The sequence below is a fragment of the Balaenoptera acutorostrata genome, chromosome 1, assembly GCF_949987535.1.
Source record: "Balaenoptera acutorostrata chromosome 1, mBalAcu1.1, whole genome shotgun sequence".
In the NCBI taxonomy this organism is placed as follows: domain Eukaryota; kingdom Metazoa; phylum Chordata; class Mammalia; order Artiodactyla; family Balaenopteridae; genus Balaenoptera; species Balaenoptera acutorostrata.
The window spans coordinates 127,846,834-127,854,177 of record NC_080064.1 but is presented as its reverse complement, the minus strand read 5'-3'; the positions used below and the strand labels follow the sequence as shown (position 1 = coordinate 127,854,177).

Below are 7,344 nucleotides of genomic sequence, written 5' to 3'. Positions count from 1 at the left end.
AAGCATCAGGATTTAAAGCAGAAAGGGATAGGTTAACTCTACTATTTTGTGCAAGTGTAGTGGGATTTATGATCAGGACTGCCCTTACCTATAAAGCTGCTAACCCCCCAACCTTGACAGGAAAATATAAACACCAGCTGCCAGTCTTTTGGCTGTACAAGAAGAGCTGGACAATAAGAACACTTTTTCTGGATTGGTTCCTTTGATGCTTTGTCCCTGAAATCATGAAGTACCTTGCCAGTAAGGGACTGCCTTTGAAAGTTCTTTGGATATTGGACAATGCCCCTGGTCACCCAGAACCTCATGATTTCAACACAAGGCATCGAAGTGCTCTATGGAAATGATTGCCAATGCTATGGAAGAGAACCCCAGTAGGGAGAACATCATGAAAGTCTGGGAGGTTTACACCATTCAAGATGCCATTGTTGTTATAGAAAAAGCCATGAAAGCCATGGAGCCTGAAACAATAAATCCCTGCTGGAGAAGACTGTGTCCAGATGTTGTGCGTGACTTCACAGGATTTACGACAGATCCTATCAAGGATGTCATGAAAAAACTGTGGATATGGAAAAAAAAAAAGTTGGGGAGTGAAGGTTTTCAAGATTAAGATCTTGGAGAAATTCAAAAGCTAACAGACTTCACACCAGAAGAATTAAAAGGATTGGCATACCATATAGAAACATTTTTAGAGAAATGAAAAAACAAAAAAGTCAGACAGAAATTACAGTGTATTTCCATAAAGTTACACCAAATGTGCCTGTCACTCCAGCCTCCGCTTCCACCTCCTCCACCTCTTCTGCCTCTGCCCCCTCCTCTTCCTCTGCCTCCTCAGCCCACTCAATGTGAAGACGATGAAGAGAAGACCTTTATGATGATCCACTTCCCCTTAATGCATAGTAAATAATCATCATGCCCTACTGTTAATAGATTTGTCTGTTGTGTTTGTGTGTGTGTCTTCGTGTGAAAATCTAAAAACTGCACGGCAAGAAATGTATGAGAAGTTTTTGTGTCATCATCATCATCATTGCTTAAGTATTCATCGTGTAGAACATCATGTGTAAGACTTGTACTGAAGTGGATAGCCCATCCTTACATAGGCATAAGGTGAGTGATATTTACAGTAATATAAAATCAATAATGTTTCAGTTTTCTTTGTTTTCAAAGAATTACATTACCATGTAGTATACCTCTCCCTCTCTCATAATTGGAAAAACTGCCTACTAGCCTATCATCACAGGTAAGTGTGGGTTTTTAAAAAATGTAACAATGTTTCCAATACTGTACTATGAATTTGACTGTAATATTGGATACCATAAACATTTTTTTTTACTTACCATTTCTCTATTGTGATTTCTTTTTTGTTTTCTCATTAAATTTATATTTTCCTTTTAATCTTTTTAACTTTTTATTTTATATTGGAGTATAGCAGATTAACAACGTTGTGATAATTTCAGGTGCACAGCAAAGTGACTCAGTCATACATATACGTGTATCCATTCTCCCCCAAACTCCCCTCCCATGCAGGCTGCCACATAACACTGAGCAGAGTTCCCTGTGCTATACAGTAGGTCCTTGTTGGTTATCCATTTTAAATATAGCAGTGTGTACATGTCATTTTAATGATTCATTCACTAGTGTTTAGGTTAGGCTACCATGAAGCACTTGTAAACATTACACTAGCTACAGTAAAGCAATCATATTGCTGCTTCTTCATTATCAAAGCATGATTCATTATACTTGTAAATAAATATGAATTTCTTTTTCATATTGTCTTTTCATTTTTGATGTTTGGTGTTAGTAACATGTACACATAACATCTACAGCGTTTTGTATCATATAAGATGATATTGGTGTAGGTACTGACAGATGATTTATCTTGCAAACATACAATGTAAAGTTATGGTATTAATATATACAGTACAATACTGTAAATGTATTTTCTCTTCCTTATGATTTTCTTAATAATATTTTCTTTTCTCTAGTTTACTGTATTGTAAGAATTGTAGTTGTAAGAATAAAGTATATAATACATACAACATACAAAATATGTGTTAGTTGACTGTTTATGTTATCGGTAAGGCTTCCAGTCAACAGTAGGCTAATAGTAGTTAAGTTTTTAGGAAGTTAAAAGTTATATGCAGATATTTGACTGCACAGGGATTGGACCCCTATCCCCATGTTATTCAAGGGTCAACTTTATATAGATATACCTGCCTTTGCCACTTGTGGGAAAGGGCCAGAATATATTGCAGGATCTTTAAAAAGATCCTCTTTTTTAAAATTACACAAGGGAAGTGTCTTTTGTATCAACCAACTTAAGCCAAGCTATGCTACGGTAACAACATAAAATCTCAGTGGTTCACAATAACAAAGGGTTATTTCTTGCTCATATAACATGCCGTCTCAGGTCAGCTCAGCCTTGCTCCACATCTTCCTCCTTCTGGGACCCAAGCTGAAGATCAACCTGTAATAGGGAAGAAACTTTTTATTCTATTACAAGTTAATCACTAAAGGGATATTGCCTGTAAGCTTAAATGATACATAAGAGCTCACCTCTGGGAACCCTGCCTCCCAGGTAACAAGCATTAAGCTAAAATACCTTTGTTTAGTTCACAGGAAACATCCTGACCAGTCCCACCTGTGAATGACTGCAGGGAGGAAGAAATTAACGCCTCCCCTCTGGAGGCTGACCGGAACAAGGAAATGTTTGACTTCACTCCCTCCACTTTTAGTATAAATGAAGCCTGAGTTCTAACTCAGGCAAGACGGTTCTTTGGGGGACGAGTCTACCAGCTTCTCAGCTTGCTGGCTTTCTGAATAAAGTCATTATTTCTTGGCCCAACGACTCCTCTCTTGATTTATTGGCCTGTCGTGCAGCGAGCAGTTTGAGCTTGGACTTGATAACAAGTTTAGGCACAGCCGGTCAGGAGCCTTGCTGCTCGTGGCTGGCCACGCCGGTTGGGAAATGTTCAGATGAGGGCCTAGCAGCTGCCAGGACCACTTGTCTTAAGGATCTTCCCTTCAAAATTCCCCAAAGCAGCACTGGCTGCCCCAGCGCTTGGCAGTAGGAGCAAGGAATCAGCATTTGGGAGCTGACAGCTCTATACAGTAGGGTAAGTCGCTCCGGTGTGTACAGCTGGAAACTTTATTCGTCTCCATCTGGGGCTTTTTCTCTGGAATAAGCCAATTTGTTTTGCATTTGAGTGGGGTACCCTGTTGCAGAGAGGAAAGATTTGTTGGACTTTTACCCGATGTGTGTACTGGTTTATTTGTTTCTTTGGATGCTAACATTTGTGTGTGAAGTTTGTGTTTTGTCTTGAATTTGTCTCTGAAAATGGGGACTATTTCAGCTATCCCTAAAGCCCTCTGAGGCGCATTTTGGATAAGTGATCTGATTACAGCTATGAACCCATGGGTGAGAGGAAGATGATATTTTATTGTAACAACATGTGGTCACAGTACCTGTTAGGATATCTCTAGAAGGGGTTTAGCAGGGTTATCTCGGAACCCCGTGCACCATGTACTGCTACCCTTGCTGTGTTAATTACATTATTTATTGTCTCCTGTGTCACTGGTATATGTAAAACCCCCAACACCCAACTTGAGAGTTTATTTAGAATTTTCTGTTTGTCCTTTGGGTTTTTTGTTTCATTTTGTTTGGTACTGTTTCTCCATTTACAGCCAAATCAGTTCTGTGATATTTAAAACTTTTACTGATGTCAAATGGAGGAAAGGAACTGGAAAAAAAAAGCTGTCTGTTCTTCTCCAAGAGTGGGATATTCCCAGGAAGGAGAGAAAGTTTCCACTTGGTTCCTAAAATCACCAAAAGCTACAAATAGAAGTGTCTTTTCCATAAATATTAGTAAAAAGGGTTTAGTCATCTAGACAGGTGACCTTGATTTGTCCCATCTGCCAGAAATGCAACTCAAATCCAACCTCTTTTGTAACTGTTGGGTTTTATATTGCTGTACCTGATTCATGACTGAAATTTTGGAATGAGAACTATGAGGTCTCTGTTTGTTTGTGTGTTTGTACTTGTTATAGATGTGTGGCATTGCCGAAACTAACTTGTAAAATAACTATTTAATTGGCTTAAAGGAAATTAAGTGCTTATATAAATACTCAAATATAAAAGAAACTGGCCAGAATGAATTTCAGGTTCATGTGATCTAGGAAATATTCAGTATTGAATTAATATCTGGTAATAAAGTTAACTTAATCTTGTTGCTTTGATTAATACAGACATGTCTTTAGAATCATCAGCATTAATTGTAGTACTTTTATTGTCCCTAGGTTTACTGGAAATCAAATAAGACCTTATTCCTGTTACACAGGAATAATGTTTTCTTCTTGTCAGCAAGAAAAATAACAATACGACAAAGCTTTTAAGTAAATAAAACAGAGGTAAATGAGGTAAGAGTTTTAGGTAAACTCTGTAGGAATAATTATGCTTTGAGAATGTCTACGTAACACAGTGTTTCCAGGTTTTCGTAACTTGAAACTAAGTTAAATGAAGAGAATTTGTTGACTATCTGGGTCATTTCAAATAGGATAGAATATTAATTGCTGGCCAGGTCTAAGTTTACCTACCTTTGCCTTCTTAGGAGAGGAAGACTAAAGCATAAGTTTGTCAATCAGGAAATGCTGGTATGACAGTTTACAATTACTTGCTTCTTGGTTTTCACCAGAGATTAAGGTTTTAATGTTAAGAATCATTAAGGGAAACATTTCAGCATGCAAAGACGTAGGATGTGTGTTTTCAGCACAGAAGGTATGAGGAATGAAAATCCCTTTTGTTAAAGGGAAAAAGGTGACATGGTAAGTATTGGCTAAGATAAGAATTGAACTTAATTAAGAAAATGAATGTTAAATGTAAAGTGGTACAAAACCTGAATCGGTTTTCTAAGAGGACAAAGTTTTCTTAAAATATTTAACTGCTTTTAGTAATTGTGAGTTTCTTTGTTTAAGCGATCTGTATTTGCCTTTGAGATCTTATTATCACTGGTTAAAACTTTTTGATATTTTGATAAGCTTCCCCCAAATCAAATTCTGGGTGAGGTTCATTTGACCTCTAGCTAACTTTGAAGTTTTCCAAGGATCCCTGGAACACTCAAACTATTTGTTTTCTCTCCATCTCAGAGAGAGGAATACTCAACTAATTGGGCTTATTCAGTATGTTGAATTACTTGGGAAGCATTGTCAAATAAGTTGTGATAAAACTTTTTGGACTGTATCATATGGGTAAACAGTATTAATGTACATATTCTGGACATTATATGGAACTCCTAAAATTCTGGTGTAACTCCTAAAATTCTGGTGTATCCTGGTAGATGATATCAGTCATAATTTTAGTAATTATCTTAAGTTGTTTGTCACAGCAGCAACCAAGTTTCTTTTCAATTGCATTGTAATCCCAGTTGGTTGATGCTGAAGCAAAACGGTTAGGGATGATCAATTGCTGTTTATAGCTTTATAGTGGCTTTTGAATTACTCTATAGCTATTTTGTGAAGAAGCAGAGAAGAATGATGAAATCCTTTATGTGCAAGCACTTGTGCTCTTACATCAGGGAAAACAAGGAAAGGAATGAGAGTGAAGATATGTTGCTTCAAACCTTAACTCCTTCCAGCTGAGCTAGGTGTCCCAGCTGCTCTAGCTATTATGCCAATATATCCACCCCTTCCTCCACCTTCCATTCTTTTCCACCTTCCATTATTTTCCAGCCCCAATTCCTGACCCTGGGGCTCAGAAATTTTCCTCCTTCTAGGGATCAGTTAGAAAATCCTGTTAGTTTCTGGGCCACAGGGACTTGGTCTGGTATCACCATCTAAGAACCAAAAGGGCACTCAGTTTGGGCCAGGAGCCACTCCCAGGGCAGGACAATTTCAATTGCTGTTATCTCACATAGGGGGCTAAATGCAAATAACAAGCCAGCTGGGTTTATATTTTAATTGGAAAGATCACCACCCTCCTTTATAGGGATAATCCTCTACACCTGAAGCCCACTTGGCAGTACACACAGACGAACCAAACTGAGATCCCAGTGAGGGAGGAATGCTGGAATTAGAGCAATACTTATTAGTGCATCTTGGCAGGCCTTTGAAAAGGGGAACCAAAGCAAAAGTTTGAACAGGACTCAAGAAATTTGGCAAAAAATAAAAACCCCAGGAAAGGAGACAGAGCTTCCCCCCACACCCCACCCCTTGAAATCTACAAAAAGTTAAGACCAGAAGTGTGTGCTCACAGCACCCCAGCGAAGGCCGATAACACATGGCCAATACTAATCCCATTAAGAAGGGGTGTCAGGACACCTAATCTAAAGCAATATCCTTTGAGGCAAGAGGATCACTTCTCCCATAGACTGACTTGTCAAGATACCAGCCAGTGTATTCCTTGCATCTGTCCCTCCAGGACATATACAAAATTGGGGGTATTGGTACTGTCCATGAGGGTCCAGTGGAGACTGTTCTCAAATCTGGCATGGTGGTCACCTTTGCTCCAGTCAACATTACAACTGAAGTAAAGTCTGTTGAAATGCACTATGAAGCTTTGAGTAAAGCCCTTCCTGGGAACAATGTGGGCTTCAATGTCAAGAACGTGTCTGTCAAAAATGTTCATCGTGGCAATGCAGCTGGTGACAGCAAAAATGACCCGCCAATGGAAGCAGCTGGCTTCGCAGCTCAAGGGATTACCTTGAACCATCCAGGCCAAGTCAATACTGGATATGCACTTGTGCTGGATTGTCACACAGCTCACATTGCTTGCAAGTCTGCTGGGATGAAGGAGAAGATTGATCATCATTCCGGGAAAAAGCTGGAAGATGGCTTCATATTCCCAAAATCTGGTGATGCTGTCATCGTTGATATGGTTCCTGGTAAGCCCATGTGTGTTAAGAGCTTCTCTGACTATCCTCCTCTGGGCCATTTTGCTGTTCATGACATGACAGATGGTTGCTGTGGGTGTCATCAAAGCAGTGGACCAGAAGGGCAGCAGGAACTGGCAAGGTCACCAAGTCTTCCCAGAAAGCTCAGAAGGCTAAATGAATGTTATCCCCAATACCTGCCACCCCAGTCTTAATCAGTGGAAGAATGGTGTCAGAACCATTTGTCTCAATTGGCCATTTAAGTTATAGTAAGACTGGTTAATGATAACAATGCGTCGTAAAACCTTCAGAAGGAAAGGAGAATGTTTTGTGAACCATTTGTTTTGTATGTGGCAGTTCTACGTTATTAGTTTTTAAAATCAGTAGCTTCTAATTAGTTAAACCCTCCAGGAAATTATCCCCTGATTTGGATTAAGGCATTGGAACTACATTCATCCTGGAGACTGCAATCAACAGGAAAAAC

At 39.1% G+C, this 7,344-nt stretch overlaps 1 pseudogene; it reads left to right on the top strand.

Annotated features, from left to right (window-relative positions):
- The first annotated feature begins 340 nt into the window (after window positions 1–340).
- On the top strand, window positions 341–7,041 carry LOC103018649 (elongation factor 1-alpha 1-like; annotated as a pseudogene).
- The last annotated feature ends 303 nt before the right edge of the window (window positions 7,042–7,344 follow it).